Source organism: Zosterops lateralis (genome assembly GCF_965231275.1).
Source record: "Zosterops lateralis genome assembly, chromosome: Z".
Lineage (NCBI taxonomy): Eukaryota > Metazoa > Chordata > Aves > Passeriformes > Zosteropidae > Zosterops > Zosterops lateralis.
Window position 1 is genome coordinate 73,652,701 of NC_139800.1, and position 22,944 is coordinate 73,675,644.

A 22,944-nucleotide genomic window follows, 5' to 3' on the forward strand; every position below is an offset into this window, starting at 1 on the left:
GCTGATTTTGCAGCTGTCCCTAATATTACTGCAGCAATGACAAAGCAAGGCTGTGTCTTGTGGTGTAAGGGCATTGCCTTGCTGAAAACACCAGCACCTTTGCATTCCAGGCACCCTCAGTGCCTTGCAGATGTGGATGCAGCAGGGACTGATAAATTGTTTATAGGCTGGCTGCTCTGCATTAAGCCAGGGTGACTTGAACAAGTGACTCGAGTGCAGCTCTTTGACACAGGTCCTTATTAGATGCCCAGATAAGAGGATGCTGAGGTGTCTCTGCTGACAGCAGGTGTAATTTCAAGTGGTGAAAGCCTTGCAGAGGGTGACAGCTTCTGACAAGACCTGTGCCAGGTGGGGCCTCTGAGGCTGCAGGGGAGGTGGGACAGCAGGGTGAAACAGGGAGGGCTGTACATCAAGATTTTCAGAATGGCTTGGCATGGAGAGGAAGTAGAGAGCAAGGTCAATATATGTATTGTTTTGAATGAGCAATTGCCAAATCCTTGGAGGGTTGATCACAGAGCAGGTTGACTGAAGAGGGGGGAAGCTCTGCCCGTTCATATGCTGGGAGCACAGGAGATGAGGATGTGACCCTGCTGGCTGTGAGTTTTTATTGCTCACCCCTTCAAAAGGAAGTATTTCAAATAGTGTCTGTCAATAGGAAAAAAGTAAACTGGATTTGTTAAATAAACTCTCTGACCAGTGCTAACAGCAGTATTGGCTTGCTGTGTGTTGCTCTGCAGTATATACCCCAATTAATAAAACATTAATTAAATAAATAAATTAAATAAATTAAAAAACCTGAGGTCTCTATTTGAAGTCAAATGAGGATTTTGAACAATATCTCTTTCGTCTTACAGTTGATTGCCAATAAAGGAGTGAATTAGAGTTAATTATCAATATTAGCTCCCCCAAAACAGAGCAAAGTTACCTAGGCAGGCAAAAGGGAAAAGATCTGTCATACCACTGAAAAGTCTGAAAAACAAAAATGAGGAATCTCTAGTTCTGATAAGCCACCTTCTCTCTTAAATTTCACAAGTGTTCCAATGTTATTTTATATCTTATTTTTATATGAATTTCATGTGAAATGTGGTTTCATAATGTGGAAAGTCGTAAGGGCTACTAAGATCTAACATCATCAGAAAGGTTTATTGATAAATAACCTTATGCTTGTGAAAGCAATGACACCCTAATTTAGTAACATTTTCTGGGTTCATTGCTGCAGCCTTTAGTTAGAAATCACCCCAGTATGTTTCCTGAACCTGTCTTCAACAAGACTGAGTGTCAAGATACTGGAAGGAGGTTTGAAAACCAGTGGTGAGATTAATCAGAACAATTTAAGAGTAATGAAAACATTTTTTCATCTTTATGATGTTTAACAAGATCTCCCAGAACAATGCTCCGTGTTTCTCTTTTTTATTCCTCTTTTTAAATTTTGACAGACCAGATATATCAAATGAGTCATAGAATCACAGGATAGATCAGTCTGGAAGATCCCTTTTGTAGGAAAGCAGCTTCAAGGAGATTATCCAGCACCTTGTCCAATCCCATTTCGAAAAGCTTCAGAGATGGAGACCTCACCACATCTGCAGGGAGTTTGTTCCAGTGTTTGATTGTTCTTTCTGTGAAAAAAATATGTCTTATTTCAAGATTAAATGGTTCCCATTTCTTATTAAAATAATTTAAGAAGGATAGAGAACACAAGGAAGACTTTTAGATATTCCCTTTTATTTTCTTTAAGTGGTTAAACCATCAAAGTGGCTAACCATTTAAAGCTTTAGCTTTATCACATTAAACTTAAAAACACTACAAGCACCCTCTTCAACATGCAAGTATGTGATAGATAAACAACACCCCAAATTTTGGGCCCTGGAGTTTTCTCCTTGTTTTGTCTCATGGTCTCACAGTGAGAACAAAAGAAAGGTGTCTGCTGGTGGTGTCAGGGGGTGTACAAAGAGTGTAGAGAAGTGTGGGTAGGGGTGGCTGAGATTCTTGCATTTTGCCATTAATAATCTGCTCCTTTACCAGATATGGCTTTGGTTTAGGGTGTGATTACAATCTTAGCACCTTAATATGTGTCTCCAAGTATCACACATCCTCTGAGCTGGTATGTTCTTGTGGTTTCTTCCTGGTTGTTTTGATATGCAGAAAACTTCTGCCTCTTCCTTTCAGCATTTACACTTTTCTCTTGCTCTCATGTGCACTTAAATGAAACCATGGTTTTGCAATTCTCTGTCCCCCAAGTCTTCTCTGCCTTCAGACTTTTTCCTACAGCTTCTCCCTCTCCCCACCCACAGCTGCTTTTCCCCTCTCTCCACGCTCACAGACTGCTGAAATCACTGCATCCATCTGCTTCCTTTTACCCTGGGTCTGTGTCCATCCTGCTGCTGGTCTGGTACCCACCATCTGCCACACCCATGTCCCCCCCTCTCTTCTAACCTCTTTGTTTCTAAGAAGAGGTGACTGTACGGTCATTTTCCTCCCCAGCTCTGCACCAAGGCTTAAGATGCACTTTAAATCTGCAGCCTAAAGCCAATTTAATAATCAGCTGCTGCTGGAAGAGAGCCCTGCTCCTCTGTCTTCAGTTTCCTCTTTCTGTGCCCATCTCTTGAGATGCTAACTGGTCTGATGATAATGTCTTTGTTTTGCTTCATTTTTAATTCCTCATGTAAATTTTCCACACCTGATTTATGCTGCAGTTGCACAACAGCTCTGTCTGATGCAAAGGGAGTGGTGGCAGCCTTTGGGGCTGGAAGGTGGAGTGGGGGTGGGACTGCCCCTTTTTGTGACACACACTGACTCTGTTGGACTGTGGAAAGCCTCTCTCAAAGCAAGAAACAGAGAGATGAATGGCTGGGTGCAGATTTTTCTAGCAGAAAACGTCCTCAGTTCCTTGGTGAAGTACCAAAATATGGATAACCTGGAGGAGGTTGGAGGAGGGAGTGGAAACGGAGTGGAATTTCTCACTGCTGCTTGTCCAAAAGCATTCTACAGTAGCTTAGGTTCTATTTATTGGCTTGGTGGTTTTTCATTAATGCTTCAAAGCAAAAGAAAAAAGGCAGAAAAAACAATGTAATTTGAGATCATTGCTGATTTTTGAAATATCAGCCTAAACAAGGTGAGGTCTGTATAATCAATTTCTTTTCAAAATAGGAATGTACATGGGCTTTATTGACCTATTAGCAGTTATAATATTGTTATAGTTATACATTTGTAGTGTATTTCTATTAGTAAATAAAAGATTTTTTAACATGGAAGAATGTAGTAGTATGCAGTGAAGCTTTGCTTCTTTTGAAATATCTTTTTCAGCGTACCATACTTTTCCCTTATTTGTGACAAGAGCATGCTCCCTTTAGTACAGAATCCTTCAGATTTATCTTAATTAATGTGTTATGGGCCTATCAAAGAGAAGCCATTACATTATTACTACCTTTTAAAACAGAATTAAGTCAGTTGTCCCAGTCATGGAAAATGTGAGCTTATCTTGAATGTAAATTAACTGCAGTAGTAAATAGCTCTGTTTCCTTATGTGGGCTCACATGCTTTTAGCTTTAATTCAGGGCACTAATTTTACTTTTGGAGAATTACAAATTCCATGAGTCAGGGCATTAAGTGGTTAGCATTAAGATATGCTAGTTACTATTCTATTTGGAAAAGAGAATTGCGTAACTGATCTTTTGCCATGTGAAATGTTTATACTCCCAGCTGAAATGTTTGCAGCCTTTGTTCAGGTAGTATTCTTGACACTGAATAACTGCTTTTATGACTATTTTCCTAAATTAACTTGTATTATATTCAGTTATTTCCTGCTCTGAATGTAGTGTATGACATTAGATCAGTGACAACAGCTGTGGGGGGAAAAGTCCCAATCTGGCTGTGTCAGTGTGAGCTATTGTGTTGCTGGGTGTGCAAAACATTCATCATGGAATTTCCATGGGTTCCACTGAGAAAGCACTGCCACCTTTGGCATCTCTGGATTAGCCAGCAGGATGACTTTCATTTCCTTAAGGTCCTAATTTAACCAAAACAGTAGATAAGAATCACTTGGGCGTTACCAGCTTCCTCGTCTGAGATTCTGCAGCACATTGTACAGAAAGTTTAGCTGTGTGGGTTTATTTAAGGAGCTACCTCTTCCTTTCATGACACACTCTCAAATGATGACATCATTGTGAGAAGGGGCACTTTTTTTGTAAAGGAAGCAGGATTCTTGAAAGGGAAAAACACACTCATCATTCCAAATTGCTCGGAAGGTCAGCAATTGTGTCGCTGCAACAGCCAACCTTACTGCTGAGAGAATCCTGCCTCACTTCTCAGCAGCAGCTCTCAGCTCTGCAAAGTTATTGAAAATCAGGGCAAAATCAAACTGCAGGAAAGCCAGCAGCCTGCTCATTAAGCTTTCACATGTCTCTTCATCCTCATTATTCCAAAGGCCTTTATGTTATTTTGAGATGACTTTTAAGGCAAGCTAAATAATGTGAGTTAGGTAGTTATTATAGTTTCTTACTAAAATCTGTTCAGTGATGTAATTCTAGGGTTATTTTAATGAGAGTTGGACATAAAATGTGTCCTGGCTGACATTACTGAACTGCATCACACCAAATCACAATTTCTATATAATGCCTTTTGGAAGTCATCCCTCTTCAATCTTTAAAATTATAGCAATAAAATTGCTCATTACTTGTTTGTTACTAGTAAGCCTATGGATTAAAGATATATCTATCTGCACACTCTTATTCTGCTTTGTCCATTCAAAGTGTAAGTTTAAATCAGTGTTTTTCTGGAGCTGCCAGCCACCAGACATCTAGTAATCTCTTGCTTGCACACACCACCCGAATTTTACCCAGCTGCCTGCATAAACCAGCTAAAGGAAGAGAAGCAGAATCTTTTACAAACCTTTATATATTCAGCAGAATTCCTGTCATGTCATGCTGGGTTTCACATCTAGGCTGTGTTGAGGCAAAATTGGGAAGTAGAGAAAAATATGGGAAAAGTAAATTAACTTTGAAATCTTGACCTTTATTATGAGCTATGTAAATGACGTTAAGGATGTTTTTGGTATTGTCTCAGGGCACACTAAGGAGTACAGATGAAGGAAAGATAAAACTGTATGAGTACAAGATAATTTGCAAACACTTGTGCATCCAATGCCACCTCTGGGTTAAGATGATTTAAAGCTGCCTGTATCATACTGATGGTTTAGATCCCTCCAGAGAAGATGTCACCCTACAACTTATCCTTTTTTTTTTTTTTTTTTTTTTTTCTTCTCCCTTCCTTCTGCAGGCAGAGAAAACAGCCTTCTCTGCCCTGGCATTTGCTATTTTCATCTTGTTCTTAGCCAAATTTTAGGAGTCTCCTTAGGTTGGGATCGTATAAACATATGTCAGTGTTGACCATCAGATTATGAATTATATTTACACTGAGTGCAAAACAAAATCTCTCACATCTTTCTCTGGCTGAGCCAGGATTCCAGGCTCTCTGCTTTGTGCACAGGCTGAGGCAAAGTTACAGCAGTGGATGCAAAAGTGAGATGATCACTTATGTTAGGACAGGAGAGAAGGGAAGCCCACGGCCTCCAAAGTAAACCATATTTATGCCATGACTGTTCCTTCAGATTTCTGAACAAGATTTCTTTTCTTAATATTTCTAACCTCCCCAATATTTTATCCTTCTCAATTTGCCCTGGCAGAGGTATATATTTCATGTCCAGGCTGAGCCATCCTTTAGAAAAGCTCCATTATTTTACTGTTCTCAGTTTTACCAAAAAAAAAAAAAAAAAAAAAAAAAAAAAAAAAAAAAAAAAAAAAAAAAAAAAAAATAATCTGCCAAACTGAACATATATGGGAAAGCTGGAAAGGTCAAGCAATTGTTGTGGAAAATGCTGGCTGATATCTGGACCACAAGGATGAAATTCCAGTGTAGAAGTGTGCTGAATAGACAAGGCAGGGAAACAGATCGTGCCATATCAAGGTTGTCTTCTGAGGTTACCACAGGGGAGCCACATGTTCTTCAGATAGTTCTACAAATGAAAATTTAGGAGTCCTACTGCTTATTTACTACCGTCAGATAATGTCTAAATTACATTTTGAATGGTTTATGTTAAAGGAGATATTTCATGCACCTTCACACACCTACCAAAGGAAAAATTCCCCAAACAGGAAAAGTATCAGTGAGAAGAACTTCTGCAGGAAAATTGAGGTTTGCATGGTCCTTTCTCCTCTGAGTGAGGGGGCTGGCAGAGATCCTGCAAGAGGGACACCTGGTACAGAGTGTGTGGCACGCTGTTGCAATGTTCTGCTTGTGGGGAGCAGCAGTTCAGGGCCCCCACCTCCAGTACCCAATGTAAGTAACAGATTCTGTGGGCAGACAAAAATAGAAGAACACTAACAGGCTGGCAGAAGTGTCTCTTGAGTCGCAGTGAATGTCTCAGTATTGCAGGTGTGGCTTTTAATCAAAATTAATTGTTTTATTTTTTTTTCCTAAAAATAAAGGCTGCCTTTATTTACAGTGTTTGAAATCCAGATAGAGTTTGGAACTGAAGCACATCTAAATATTAAACATAATTATCTTCAAGTCTCCATTTTCAAAAAGTATAAGACACAGCTTTATAGCTAAGTACGTCAAGGCTCTGGAAAGTATTTTAATGACATTGGCTCAGAAAAAAAAGCTTTCTTTGAAGGGCACTAAAGGAAATTTTCTGTTAAATACCTGGAGATGCAAATTCACTCCATTACCAGTGCGGTAGGAAATTACCTGGAATACCAATGTTGTATGGTATTTATTGAAGAATTTTTAGATTATTTTTATTCAAAGGCATCTGTAGAGCTTAATATTTTCAAATCAAATAAGTCTTGGAGTTTGCCACCTTGAGGGATGGAAGCCAGGATATGATGCACTCATTGCAAACCCTACTAGAACTGACCATATATCATCTGTGAAACCCAAAAGTCATGTTCAAAAAACTTCAGATGCCCAAAGCAATGTTAAGGGGACTATATGAACATAACTCTGAAATCCTAAACCCTCCCTGATTAATGACTGCTGGAACTCACAAGACTGTTTTCCTGACTCCCCTCTCTGACCAGCTTGGTCAGAGGTACCTCAGGGTTTTTCCTTCTTATTTTCTGGCTCCTGCTTTAACCTTACTGGGACCAGATCCCAGCAGAAGCACTGCCTCCTCTGACATCCAGCTCACGGTGTGGCAGCAGCATCCAGCTTTTACATATTCATAAAATGGACCCTGGGATTATTTCTGGTTGGTGGGATTTTTTTGGTTTTTCTTTTTTTGTTGTTGTTGTTGTTGTTTTTTCTGTTGTTGTTTTGTTTTGTTTTGTTGTTTGTTTTGTTTTTTGTTTTTGTGTTTTTTTGTTTATGTTTTTGTTTTCTTTTTTGTTTTGGTTTTTGGTTGTTTTTGTTTTTGTTTGGGGGGTTTGTTTGTTTGGTGGTTGTTGTTGTTTTTTCTTTAATCCAATAGTTACTTAATAAAAAATGCATGTAAAGTGATAGAAGCAAACCTCCCCTTCCTTGGGAGTTTCTTAATTTGTATGATTTATGGATTTATAGATTCTCGCCTGTTATGTGATAGTTTTTCCTCTAAGAGATTCATCATTCCTTTTCTTTTTGCAGACTTGCTAAGTTTTTTAGAGCAGAGTGGATAACAATTTTTTCACAAGGAGGATTGTTTAAAGGGAAGTGTGTGATGATGAGTTTCTTCCTCACAAAAAGGTACTCCCAGGAAGAACTCCCAGCTTGCCTGGATCACAGAGCAGCAGCTCTGTAGAAATGTGTTACTGAGTCTGTAACACCTTGTGTGATCTGAGAGTACTTAAAGGCAAAATATAAAGCTTCTGTCCAATATTATGAAACACCTATGCCAGAAGTCTTCTGGGAATGCAGTTTAGCATCTTTTATCAAGTCTCGTCATGAATCTTCTAGACACGGATGGGCTTCTAAACCTTGTGAATTATCCTTCCAGAAACTGCTTCCTGTAGCAGAGGGCCCCTGGGACACCCTTCTTGAAGCTCATCTAGAGAAATAGATCCTGAGGAAGGAGAACAAGGAGCTGAAAAATCCTTCCAGAAACATTTTCCTGCAGAGGCAGAGGCATACCATGATGTGAGATTAATGGAATCATAGAGCAGACAGCCTTGTGATTTCACTGAGGTGTGTTCTGTAAATGCTCTGCAAAGAGATGTGCAGGCAGCTGAAATAATTTTCATTCACTGAGAGAGTGTGCCAGGCCTATGTCCCTGGATAGTTCTGGCTACCTGCAAAGGACAAGGTTCTGAGGGAAGTGTGGATGGAGGTTTTTATGGGACAGCAGAGGGAGGTGTTTTCCTCCTTGTTTATATTTGGCTGTGATGCCTTGGAGTGGCTACCTGGAACAGAGGTAGGCAGAGTTGAGAGAATAAAGTGGGTATTTATTAAAGGAGTTCAACAGGTACACCTTAGGCAGTGCAAAAGCCTCACAGAGCCTACACCCAACACAGACGACAGTCATGAGTTTTTCAGACAGACAGAAGTTTGGTCTGTTTGCATATTGTGGTTAATTCTCCAATTACTTCAGGTAATGAAGTCACATTCCCTCTGTGTTCTCCTCTCTGATTCACTTTTATTTATATTTTTCAGGGCCTGAAGCCACAGAGTATCCTTGGTTCTCAGGCCTGGAAGGATTATTTTGTCTGACCAAAATGTGAAGACAGCAACTAACACTATATGGAGTTCAAAGTTATGCACTAATGCTGCACAGGATTTGAAAAATATAAAAGCTAAAAGCTTAAGGCATCATGTAGAGCATGAGAAGCCAGATGGTGAATGGTCATGAGCCAGACCACCCACAGGGTGCACACGGGTGTTCACAGAATGACCATCTCTGCACTGTGGTGACCTGGGTGGCAGTTCTGCATCATCTCTGCAAGTTCAGTTTGTCCTCCTACGTGCACAAAACCGCAGTCCCACGCTCCGCGAGGCTGACCCTGACAACCACAACATAGCTGACAGAGTTAATGTTTAAAAATAAAAGATGCCTCCACGGGAAAAGCCTCATGGGTCAGAAAAAGAAAGATAGTTCTGGTGAGCTTCAAATCTATTGTCCATAGGAGAAATCTGAAAGAAATATGGGAGAAGAATAATATCCCATAGTCTTTCTCTGGTCCGTCAAAATACAGAATATCTGAAAACTGAACTTCCCTGTAAGAGGACAAAACAAATGACCAACTTAAAATGGTTTTGGGTCTCTATGTAAGAATATGGGTATTTGTCTGCTTTTAAATAAAAACTCTCAGGGAAAAACAAAAAAACCCAAAAAACCAAACAAAAACAAACAAACAAAAAACCAAACCAACAAACAAAAACAAAACAAAAAACCACCCCAAAAAAACCCAACAAAAAAACCTTTACATTTTTTAATTGGTCTATCTGACATTCTAAAACTGACTTCATTTTTGTCATAAGAAAGGAAAACTGGGATCTTTTTGCTTTAGTCATGTATTTTCCCGTCAAAATAAAAACAGCTAAATTAAGGGCAGCTTTAGGACAAAGAAACAAGTAAAACTCCCAGGGCAAATCACCTAGAAAGAAGTTCAGAAGTTAAGCAGTCAATGTTACTGACAATACCTCTCCCATTGCAGGTTCAGATTATTTTCTAAATAAAGTACGCCATTGGCATCCATATTATCCACTATATTTTAAGGTAAGGGATTGGGAAATTTGTCTGAAGACGATAAATTGTCATCAGTATTCAGAATGACTGATACAAATTGTGTTAATTGCAGTTAAACAGAGAGATTACTGGTAACAATCAATAGAGAAGAAGAGAGAAGTAGATTTTTTGCTCTGATTTTGCACAAACATGAGAATACCCTGTGGGTTTGGTTTTTTTGTTGTTGTTGGTGGTTTTTCTCTGTTGGTGGGTTTTGGGGTTTTTTTTTGGTACACCTATTGAATGTTAATATTCTGCTGAAGAATATTTCAGACAGTCTGCAGGGTAGCTGCTGTACTCAGCCAGGCAGGATCCACTGAAAAGCTGCAGGGCTGAAATTATAGCCTTGTTTTTAGAAAATGACAGCACTGTAAGCTAATTGCTTCTTACACACAAAATAGGATTTTCATCTGAGTTTTTGGGGCTTTTTTTTGTGGAAAATTCTAAGCCTTAAAAATGCAGCTTTTTAACTTGTGTATTCATCATTCTTCTGACAATTTTTGATCATTTATGTTTAGAAATACAAGTGCAGAAGAATGGAAACTAAAGATTATTGTAACTACCTCTAGCTGCTGTGGGAAGTGGTTCAAGTTCCTCCAAAACTAGATTAAGGTATCTGTTTCACAGAAGTTTTCTAATATTCTTCATTAATTTAATAACATTATTATTATTATATTATGTCCTATATAGCAGGGCAAAATACTGACATCAGGCTTAAAAATAGCAATAATTAAATTAATGTGTACTGATTATCTTGTTGTGTATTCCCTGTTTCTCTCATGGAAAGTATATTACAGTTCATCTTTCACTGATACCAGAAAGCTTAGTATAAAACCCATTTACTGAAATTTTCAGCTGCAAATATTGTTTAGGTCTGTATTTATGGCTGGTAAGATAACAAGTTTTCAACTTGTCAGCCATGTTGGTGCCTCTAAAAGATTTAGCATATTTGGTTATATTATTATGAGTACACATCTAAGGTATTTGCTGTGAAGAAGGATTGAAGTGCTGGTATCTGTTGTATCTGCACACTCTGTTTTGAAGAGTGTACACAGAGGAAGAAAACTAGCCTGTGGGGTGCACATTTCAAACTATTGCACAGATTCCATTGGTGCAAAAATATGGCTTTTCACAGATTCTCAAATCCAGATGTTTGCAGGAGGTAACTCAGAAAGCTGGCAACCTCTTTAGCAAATGTAGTGAGTAATTCAAGCTTTTAGGAGAACTTTGACTCATTTTATATATCCTCACACACCTTATGTAGATGAATTCAAAATATTTTGTGTGTACATTTCCACATTAAAGGGGAGTTTGCATTTTAAACATTCCACAATGCATTAACTAAAACAGTATAGGGGATGGTCTATAGAAAAAAAAAAAAAAAGAACAGATCCATTTCTAGTACTGTTTTATTGTTGAAATGAAACCCATCAACTTCCTTTAACAATGCCAACAGCTGAAGGGTGTACCAGGAGGCTCTTCTTGCACACAGAGATCTGTCTTTAAAAGGGTTCAAAGAAGGGGAATATGTGCCTGCAGGAGGAGGGCAATTCCAGCCTGATACCAGATTTTCAAGAAGAAAAGGATAACGCATAGGTGAAAAGGGCAGTGCTGGTATATCCATTTAGACTATGCAGCACACTACAGTACAAGATACATTATGGAGGGATGTAATTAAATTTGTTAGCCTGGCATTTTCTGTAATCAAGTTTTGTTTGGTGTAAGGTAGGTTTAAAATGTCAGTCACAGCAACTAAGGTGTGAGTGAATGGAAACATCTTTGCTGGAATAGTTTGTGTACAGATGTTTGAGCCAGAAGAAACTTGCCATGTGTTTTTGTAGCTAAGGAAGTGAGTAATCAGTGAAACTAGTATGGGTGGTATAGGAAAATCGTGCACATGGTCTTGGCACAGCTGTGTGCTTGCTACATTCCATGAGATATTTCATAATGGAAAACCAATTGCTCCACTAATATAGGATACCTGCAAATCAGGATTGTGTTGTGGAGCACCCAGCGATATCACGGGACTGGACAGACCCATCCAGTCTATCTCAGGTGACAGAGAAGGGCAAAAGAATCCCCTAGGTGTTAACTCAAAAGGGAGAGAAGAACATCCTCTTGGATGTGTTTATTGCTAAATTGTAATTTTTATCCAAGAAATTCTGAAAGGCCAAAAAGTGTAAGTGGTTGTTAAGTCAGCAGAACTATATAAATACCTGCAGTAGTAGGATATTTGAGTCTACTTGGTAAGACTGCAGGCCCCTGTGCCTCAAATGGTTTTCTGTTGATCATGTTCCTCCTTTGAACTTGCTTGTTTCAGAGGCTTTTCTATTTTTTGCATATAATTTGAACAGAACATTGTGCAGAGAATGCCCCGTCAAGAAATAGCAATAAATAAGTGCTGCCACTCCACTATTAATGTTTCTAGTTAAAATACTTTGAATTCATTCACACATACATTGTGTGTGTCACATTTCAGCCTGGATGCCTTCAATAGTTTCTGGAGTTACCACTATCTCACCACTGCTAATCTGTGTGTACCTCTGATTATATTGGGGCAAATTATGGCAGCTGAAGGTCAGCTCCAGAGCTTCAGTGTCTCAGAGAAATGTGTGGTGTATTGCAGCAATGTGGTTGGAGTGATAAACAAGTATGAATAGGTATTATCAGGTGTTTAACCTGATCCCAAAAAGAAAATAATGGACTGCATGTGTTTATCACCGAGTCATTAAGTACATTTATCTTTTTAAATCAGTTTTCTTCAAAACTGGACAAAACTTTGTCTATCCTAAGTTTTGCCATTTAAAATGAGTGTATCAAAAGCTGATCTTTCCTAGCACTCACAGATTTTCCATGTGCTGCACTTTTCTCCCATGGTTATTAATGGTTATTAACTGCATTCAGGTAACGCCTAGAAAAAATGCCAGGAAAACATTTTCTTAAATAGCTTGGTCCATGAAAGCAAACACAGTTACTGTCTTGAATGATTGCAGCTTTAGGAAAGACTTTTAACTGTGTATGATGTGTGTATAATGCTTAAATAACATTAAAGGCTGTGACATAATGTGTGGGCTGAAAGGCTTCCTGTAGCCAGAATACCAGAGGCCTTTTAGAACTGAGCACCATCACCTTTGGACACAGCGGTACACTGTCTCAGTTTATATCTTTCTTCTTTTTTAATAATTGTTTTGTTTATCATCAGAATTCTGTTTTTCTTTCACCAGGTGAGCAACTCCTCAGGGAAAAAAAGGAAAAAGAAAAAGAAAAAGAGAAAGAGAAAGAGAAAAAGGATCTTAATTACACTGGTTATTCCTAAAGTTTTATCTCCTTCTATTAGTCAGTCCTCTGCAATTTTATCAGTTGGTGGCTGAGACATTATTATTACTGAGGTTTATAAATATTTACTGACCCTAGTTCCATGAAAGAGTGATTGTAATCCTGTGAATGTTTCACCTGTCCATGCTTCATGCTGCTTTTTCTTCTATTTCTTTTCCTTCCTCCTACCACTAAAGTGATGTTCAGCTGACACAGTGCTGTTCTTGACCACTTTTGAGGTATTTCTTTTCCTGGGAATATTTTGCAGGTAATTTCAGAGGTGCCAGTGACCATGCCTAGACTGTCTGTGTCATCCAGCAGTGTCTCCTTCCCACTGGAAGGAAGAATGAATGTGCAAGGAAGGAGAAAGTAAAGGTGGGCACACACCCAGACAGACATTTTTGGGAGCAGACATGCCAGGCAGGCAGTAGCACAGCATATGCTCTGCTGTCTAGAAACAGTCAAGTTGAATCGCAAATCCTGGCAATTCTCTTGATGTGGCAGATCTGGTGATATAAAAAATATTTTCTTGCTAACTGTGTCTGTAAGCCTGGCTCTGGTTTTAAATAAGAAGAAGAAACGTTTGACCTTGAACTAAACTACTACTTGACTTACTTTAGGCTTCCTTCCAAAATCTTTTTCCCATTTCAAACACAAGTTATTTATGCCTCTGGATAAATGCTGCAGTGCTACAGGCACTGAGTGGCTGCTGCCTTCCATCGTGGGGGGCATATGATTTTTGTCAACCTGCAGCAGATCCTGGTCCATCCCACATCCAAACATTTTTGGTTATTGTGTAGGACACTACAGATACATTTGCTTTTCAAGCCTCTCCCCTCCAGCTTAGAGGAGGATCAGCTGTAGCTCATCCATCCTGCAGCAATGCTCTTGCTTAAAGACTAAGATTATGGAGGTTTATTTAGCACTCTGATAAAGAAATATCCCACGATGTTATTTTGTTTCTGTTTCACATTTTTCCAAATATTGCAGGAGTTGCAATGTACAAATACACATAAAATTATTTTAATTAAATGCAAAAGCAAATTAATTTCTTGAAAGTAGATTAATGAATATTCTCACTGTGAAAAACATAAAAATTTGTGTTAGCAGAACTCTTCAGAATGCATTGGAACAATATGTACTGTATGAGATCTCTTACAAAAAGCTGAGACACTAGAGCACACAATCTCTTACACAGCCTTTTTTCACTAACAAGAGTCTGTAGAGAAAGGTATAATTTAGCTTTTCAAGTTGTACAAGGCTCTTTATATGTTATAACCAAATACAAAAGAGGAAGCGTCCCATTCCATAACATAAAAAGATCTAGAACACTTCCAGAAAAATATCCTCCATTTTCCCACCTATTCAACAAGATGCTCTTTCTTAGCATTAAACAGTGATTAATATTAGCAGATCACTGCAATCTTTGTTGCAAATAAGATATGTAATTATTTTGGGCTATCTCTGTCACTTTCTTCCCAAACTATTTCTACTAAGATAGATTATTTTGCTTTGTCCTTGCAACAGCATATTCAAATAAATTTCAGTCTTCCATGTGTTTCAAACCCTGTGTTTTGTGTATTCATTCAGTCTGTTTATTTGGTTTATATGACTGAAACATTGGTGCTAAGAATCCACAAATAACCACCACACACCTTTATCTATAAATATCTTTGAAAGCATTTGTACAAGGAAGATCCATTCCTGGAAGTCAATGTAAACAAAAACCTGTCTGCAGGACCAATCAAGGAAAGAGAGGTTTTAAAGATTACTTAAAATTTAGTGGATCTACTTGTAGTCCAAGTGGATATTTGCAAGCATTGTTGAGCAGCACTGGAACACTATAGCAATAACAACATCTGTTGTCCTGCCAGGAGGGAAAAGAACAGACTCCTGCACACAGATAAGTCTTGAAAAAGTTCCCAGTGATGCCAGGCTTCTTGAACATGGTGGAGTGGGGAGGGAAGGCACATGCTGGCTGTTTTCAGGCAAGGTTTTGGATGTACCCATTTCGCTCGTGCTCTAATAATGCCAAGCAGATGGGAGGCTTTCCTTTGTGCTTTGGCAAGCAGTCTGCAAGGGAAGAAACAAAGCCAGCCCTGTAGCTGGTACAGCTGGGGCTATGCTGACTCATCTGAGCTGAGGCTCTGGCTCTAGCTGTGACACTTGGGAGTTATTTATTTCCTTTGCTGCATGTCCCGTCCATCGGGTAAAGGTTGCCGCTATTTGTAGCAGAGGCAGTGAAAGGAGGGGTGGCTCTGAACGATGGCTATCACAGTTCACAGCAGGGCAACACAGCCCCAAACACGGCTCCCTGATGAGCTCACATAAAGGAGCTGGGCTGTGACTTGTCATCACTGAAATTGGAGCACAGCTCACTGCGGGGGTGTGGTAGGATAACCTTTGGCAGAAGGTAACCTGGGCAGGAGGGGACGAGAACACAGCCGCCTTCTCCAGGAGCCATGAGGTACTGGCACTAGCTGCATATCCATTGGTGCCAGGGCACCTAGATCATAGCAAACTAAACCTTTCAGATAATTTCCCAAAGGTAGTGTCATTGTAGTGTACAAGAAATGTTCCTGTTGGCACACTAAATGCTGCCTAAAACCGTGTGTTGACAGTATTTATGAAAGAGCAGTAATAGCGTTTCTCCCACTCACCTGGGATTTCTCTCCTCTGTCAGGTTCTGTTTATTTGAGGGCTCCATAAATCTTATTCTCTTTTGAAAGAGAAATACATTTCCTTATAATTGTACCCCAAAGGGGGAGGCAATCACTCTGATCAAGGAGGTGTGGAACAGTATGCAAGTGAAGCAATTTGATTCTTGTGTGGAGTTTGGAAGTTGCTAACTGAGGACTATTTTGGAGAACTTGGCTGGCCGGCATTTCTGGTATGTTTGGAAGCATCCTAAGGAGATATTTTTGTAAACCATGGGATAAGGCAGTCTGTTAAGGGTAATTTAATACTGCTGGGCAGTCACTTCAAATCGGCCTATCTGTGGATATTGCTAAATTGACTGTAGCAAAGATAGGAAATTCACACCAGCTCCCCCACTGCAGCAGAAAATTTTTCCATCACAGTCCCAAAGTCTAGTAGAAGCTTTTGAAAACATGATGGTGATTCAGTCTTGTGACACCTCACTTTCTCTTTTCTCCTCTTGAGAAACCAGACCAGACTTTGAATGGAGAGATTATTATTCCAGCCCTTAGAGGAGTCTCTGGCACCTCACTGTGTCTCATGAGGATATGTATTTGCTCTGGAAAGACTGAAATATTAATGAGGTTGGAAAGGGAGGGCTTAGGTGCTAATGCAGCTGTGCTCAGACAGCTCTGCATCACTCTGCTTTGGGCATTTGTTTATTCTATCAGTTTCTGTAGAAAATCCTGTGCAACTTTAAAAATTCTTTTTGGAATTAGAATTAAAATTCTTTGATGTAATTAAAGCAAATATACATGCTGTAGAATTGGAGGGAATATGTGTAATTTTTTCAATGTTAGGGGTTTTTTTTAATACCACATTTATGTTAGTTTCTTCTGTGTCAGTGCAAGGAGTTTAAGTGAAGGGGTTACTCTCACACTGGAGAGCTAAGGCCAAATAAGGACAGGCTAGGACTTCCTTATTGGACAACACCAGAGAGCAAAGCTCTTTTACTCCAGTGAGGATTTCAAGAGTTTTATATCTCAGCCATGACCTTTAAATGAAAGTGCTGGACTAACAGCAGGGAACTGAGACAGGATTCTGTTCTCAGTGACGTCTGGGGGGTGTGTGAGAGAACAGCCCTGATGCTGCTTCTGTACTGCAGTCAGTATTGTCCCAAATATGGGTTATAAGCAGAGTGCAAGGAGATAAGTAAGATAGATAGACAGGCAGACAGACAGATAATACATAGATGAAGAAGAAACATTTTTTTACTGCCTGCACAGAGATGGGTGTTTGGGTAAATCCACCCTCTCTGCATGCCAGCTCACCACTTTTACATCCTCCAAACAGTGACAGATCAACATCTTCCCTGTAGAAAACAATATCAAACTACATTCCTTGGGTAAATATTTTCTCACATTCATTTAAATACCACTGATTTTACCCATTATGCTCTGTGGGAAAGGGGATTATGTGACTAAAGAGCATCTACAGCCAATGGGTGTGAACTTTGCAGTGCCAATGGCTACAGGTTAGCACAAAAATTCAATCCAAATTCTTGCTTTCCTTATCAACTGCTTGTTCCTGCTTTATCACCTTGTTTGGTGGATTTATGGTGCCATTCTCCTCTGCTTCTCGCTTTTTTGGCAGATTCACAGCATTGTCTTGTTCTCAGGTCTCCTCACCAGGACCTTGACCCATGGTTCCGTATTTCTTTCCTTCAGAGAGAGCAATTTGATTCTTCTCTGTCTTACACATAAAATGAGAGGTTTGGGTGCAACTTGTGTGGGCATGAGCTGACTCTAAAGCAGCTCACGTGTCAGGAATGACACACAGAAATACACAACTCTCTGCCAGAGCCATACAGGGATTACTGATGGGTATGTGTTGAACCTTCAGGGAAATGCACCCACCCTTGCCACACAACTGGCAGGATGTGAGCTTTCTCTCAAAGGAAGGATCCATCATTAACAGCTGACTGGGAGAGAAAAATTAACCCATCCGTTGACTGATGCAGCTGTCAGGGCAAACTTCTTCTCCAGAAACCAGAGATAGGGTTTGTGAGGTATCAAATGGACTTTAAAGAATGTTCCCAAAAAGAGGATTTTGTGTGAATTAAAGGAAGCATGAATAATAAAACTTGTCTTTTTTGTATTTTTTTGTTCAATCCACTGTGAATTCTGAGACAATGTGTAATGCTTAATTTTGACAAAGTGATCCATGAAGCATAAATTAATGAACTTTTACCACATACAGTCCCCCAAAGGAGGTGTGGTGCATGGCTGATGGGTGGCTGCCTGGCCTGTGAGCCTCTTGGGACAGGTACACAAGGATTTTGCTGATTTAGAGCCCTACACAGAAATATTACATCTACCCACATAAGTTGTGATTTCATGGGATAATTTCAAGGAGTCTAAATGAGGAATTGTAATTTCTTCTCTGATCTGGAGACTGTTTGGTAGGAATTTATATTAAAATTGGATCAAAAATCAACAAACTGCCCATGTCAATGGCCACATAGAAGCAGGCCACAGACCCTCACAAACTGCATGGAAGAAAATGGAAACCTTTGATCTACAGCAGGACTGGGATTGTGGCAGTGACCTGAATTCTCTTCAACACAGAATCTAACTTTTTTTCCCCAGCCTTGTTTACCTAAATATGCTTAGTCATATGTCTGTGCTTATGGCAAATGTTCTATTCACACTGATGTTGTCTACATTAAAATAAAGCTATTAGTTTCCTACCTTGCACATACTGTTTTCAGTGCTTCTGGAGTTCTTCTGCTGAGTTTTAGATTCTTTTAATAGATTTTGTGAAATTTCTACAGCACTACAATGTGAAACTGCCATGGCTCCTGTTCTTTTGTTGCCATCACTCTAAAAGCAGCTGACACACAAATGAACAGTCCCCATCATCCTCTTAAACATCTGCATCATCATCTTTATGGTCTAGAAGGAGCAGCAAGGTGTGAAAGGTCTTTCTCAAGGCAGCAGAGATAAAGAGGGCTTGCTTATAATCAGTTCTAAAGCAGAATGTGTGAAATGTTGTCCATATTGAAGTGACCTCGTGCTAGTTTACCATAGAAAATGCATCCTCCACTTCTAATAAAATTGTGAAACCCAGTGAGTCCTATCCCACTCCCTTCTGTCTTCTGTGAGTTTTGGTTTTACTGCAGGAGAACCAGTGGTGTGGCCACCTGCATGTCTAGGCTCTCATCCACCAGCACCCACAAGCCCTTCTCCTCAGCACTGCTCTCCATCCTTCTTTCTTCCCCCAGCCTGTGTTTGTTGCCCCAACCCACGTGCAGGATCCAGCACTTGGCCCTTGTGGAACTTCATGAGGTTTGAATGGTCCCACTGATGCTTAATACATGTATGGTGTTTTTTTTTTTTTTTTTTTTTTTTTTTTTTTTTTTTTTTTTTTTTTTTGTTTTGTTTTGTTTTGTTTTGTTTTGTTTTTTTGTTTGTTTTGTTTTTTTTTTTTGTTTTTTTGTTTTTTTTTTTTTAATTAATTTATTTATTTATATTTTTAAAATTTTTTTTTTTTTTTGAGAAATATCACTGGTTGTTAAGCTCTAACAGTTCCTATAAATGCCACAGTGTTGCCATGGTGACAGTATGCTTTCACAAGCTTTCAGATATAACAGAACATATCTTTATTCATGATGTTTGGCTGCTACTTTAGTCTCATAAACCAGGCATTAAATTTACCATTGATAGCACCACTTCTGTATTCTATCCCTATTTTTGGTTAGGCTTTGCATCAGAATGAGATGTTTCAGGTTTTTGCCTTGCTTCATTATCTATTCTTGCTTGGGATAGGTTTTTTTTTAAACAGCTTGTAAATTGTCCTTTTTTTCTAAAGAATCTCGATTTGAGGTTTTCAGAATATTTTTGTTGATGCCTTCTAATTGACTTGGACAGGTTAAAACAAAATTTTACTTGTGCAAAGTCTAACCACCTGTTAAAAAAAAATCTTGCCAATATTTTCTGCATTTTGTCTTTTACAGTGAACAGCAAAGTTGGATAATCAGAAAAGAGTGACCACAAAACATTACTGTGCATGGGTCAGTGGTGTAAAAATGGGATACCTCTTCTGTTTACCATCTGGATTTCCTGGTGCCTGAAGCCTGCACTGCACATTGCTGCTTTTCTTCCTTTAACTTGATTGGCACAAGGCAATTTTTTTCTCCTCCTACCTTGTTGTTTCAGAGTGTTATGCTTTAGGTTGTGCTTCTTTTTTTCCCTGTGGTTTTTTCATTCTCTTTAGGATTCCAAGTTCTATCTTCCTGTTGCCAAAACCTTTCTTCTCCCAGGAAGGGTCATCGTCAGACATAATCAAGCAAGAAAGCATGCTGCAGTGGCCCAGGTAACAAAATACAAAATCAGAGCTTTAAATCTATTAAGAAGTTGTGATTTGCATTTCATCTTTCCTTTTCTCAAGATTAGTTTACAGGGTATCTGCTCAAGATTATTATTTTTAATCATTGTAGTTCTTACTGTAAACATGAACCAATCACTTCCTTTAATGTGAAATCACATCCATTAACCCACCCTGAGTGGGTTGTGCACAAAAATGCAGCTTATTTCCCTGAGGTATTCTGGTATGTTGGCCCTACATATCTCACTAGGAATTATTTTAATGCAATGTGAATTTACCATATGATGCAATAATCTCAGCCTTCCTGAGCTTCTCTCTGGACCATATAGAAAATGGGTGTTATTAAAGTAGCATAATGCTTGTGTACAGTTTAATTAAAATGAAAGTTTTCAGTTGAACACTATATATTCCACTATATTCTGTGGAATTTCCTTGAGCAGTGTGGGTGTTGCTGGTTACACAGCAGCAGGTACACAAATAATAAACAAAACCATAATTTGATAAATATATCCTCAAGATCAACACAGACAGAGAAGCTTCTTGCCTGAAAGAAATGGGTAAAGGAGGAAATGCCATATACAGCAGTATATCAAGACTAGGAAGTCTCCAATGTGTTTTAAAAATAATTATTTACAACTAAAATGTGGAGTAACAAGATTTCTAGTACCCCAAAGTACAGCATGGTTTTTCTTAGCACTGAACACTGATTCAGCAGTCCTTGCTAGGCTCCTCATCAGGCACTTGGTACTGATATCCAAGATACAGAGTTCACAGTTAAATGGCATAAACTGCACAAAAATCCCCACATAGCACTCATCAGGGCCCACATAACTCTCAGAGTAAAAAAGTCCTTGTTCTTAATTCTCTTGGGAGGTGTCAGGGAAGTGTGGGTTATGCCAACATTAAAATGGTGCATCAACATTAGAGGTGAAGAAAGGATTTGTTTTTTTTTTTTCATCTGCATATTAGTATCAGCATTAGGAGAGGTTGTTGATAAACACACTGAGTCACAAACTCAGCTCACCAGACTCTCTCTTACCAGTGCTGAGCAGAGAATTACCAGTGCCCTGGACCTGCCAGAGAGCCCAGGATGTGCTTGGCTGCCTTCACCACAAGGGCACACTGCTGGCTTTATGTTGTTTTATTCACAGCAACAATGTTCAGTCATTCCAAGTGCATTTTCTAGCAATCACACTGCAAGAAGATGAGCTGCCTGAAGTCTGCTCTCAGAGATTAATTTCTGGGGGGGAATTTCTTTCATACAGGCCGATTTAAATAATATGGTGATTTTCTCTTTGAAATTTTCATCTTCCAAGTTTTTCAAATCAAAAATCCAGAGAGCTGATTGCAGGTATCTAATTTTTGTCTTTTTCTCCTTCTGGAGAAGTATAGAAGAATAATTTGATGATTGAGTAAGGGAAGGTAGGAAAATAGGAAAATATATTCCCTTTTATTTAAAGCCCCTTTCAAATCCTTCTTGCAGTTTTTATCTGTTCCAAGCGCCATCTCAAAAAAAAAAAAAAAAAAAAAAAAAAAATCAGAGAGAAATACAAGAACAGAATAAAAAGCCATTTTCTGCAATCAGTTTCAGTGGCTTCTTGGGCATGCAAAAACAGTTCTTTTCTTAATACTGGAAGGAGTACTGATCTGCAGTTCACGTACCCTTCATAAAGCCATTTGGTAAATCCTTTTTAGCCTGAATACTTAACTATATTCCTCATTCTAGCATAGATCATTACTTCTCCCTATACTCTGCCAGATGTTTTTAGACCATTTTGTCACCAGTAACATTAAAGCTATGTAATGCCAAGGTATTATGTAGAAACTCATGGCAGAACTGACCTTTTCCACAGCAGAACAGGACAGTCTCCCATGTCATGGTTTGATGAGTGTTGCCGACACACCTTTTCATTTCAGGAGCTAGCTTTTGAGAGCAAGGATTAATGATAAATCATTATAGCTGCTGAAATGCAAACCCATCCAGAAGTAATCATGAAGCTGTTCTCCTCACCCTGTCCAACACCTTTTTCAAGTACTGAGTATATGTGAGACTTTTGGACAGGTTTCCTGGTTTTATTTATCTAGGTATAGGGTTTCAGCACCTCCACTCTGGTTAGATTGTATGGATGCAGGGAAAGTACCATTCTGTTTTATGTGAGGAATTACAGCTACCATCTATAATTTGAATATCAGCTTTTCTAAAAAGAAAGATCTGTATTGGTTAAGGCTAGGTCCATATACCTCACTTTTAAAAGAACTAATTATTTTCTTTTTCTTCTACAGATCCCTAGTATTCTTTTCCTCTTTTTTTTTCTTTTCACAGAGCAAACAAAAATATACAGATTTTTTTTTAAACAGCTGTCATTTTCAGCTATTCTTCTTTCATAAATTTGAAATAGGATGGGAAGAGAAAGAGGTGCCTATTTTTCAAATCCTTCCCAAATTCAAGAATAGGGCCAATGGAAGTTGTCTCAGTTAGGACTCACCTTCTGCCTCAACACTTGTGAAAATTAATTATTTCTCTGGGAAAGTTATTTTGAGATATATAAGCCCTCCACAGCAAAGAAAATCTCATCTCAGTAGAATCATGATACGGGAAGATCAATAGCCAAACAAAACCACTGAGAAGCAGAAGTTGCTAAGAGAGGGTGGTCTGTTCATGACCTGTAGGCTGTTGATGTAATTCAATTAAGTTAATTTTGTTAATTGCATTTTATTGATCCAGAACATTTTCATAGCTTTCAAGTTCCAAAATCAAGACAAGCATGTAGGATCTGTATTTTGACTTTGCTTCTTCCAGGCCCACATCAGATTTTCACCAATATATTATGGGTAGAGGAAGTTCACCTAAGGTCAGTTCTGTGCAGCTGAGTCTGAGTGTCCTCAGCTTCAGGCTCTATCACACTGAATGCAAA

General features: G+C 38.9%; 1 long non-coding RNA gene across 1 annotated transcript; it reads right to left on the reverse strand.

Annotated features, from left to right (window-relative positions):
- Positions 1 to 1,402: 1,402 nt before the first annotated feature.
- On the reverse strand, positions 1,403 to 22,036 carry LOC310923209. The gene is made up of 4 exons (XR_014592564.1): positions 21,872 to 22,036; positions 19,848 to 20,003; positions 4,888 to 4,940; positions 1,403 to 1,616 (listed from the first exon to the last, which is right to left on the reverse strand). It is a non-coding gene; the product is annotated as an uncharacterized lncRNA (long non-coding RNA).
- Positions 22,037 to 22,944: the final 908 nt, after the last annotated feature.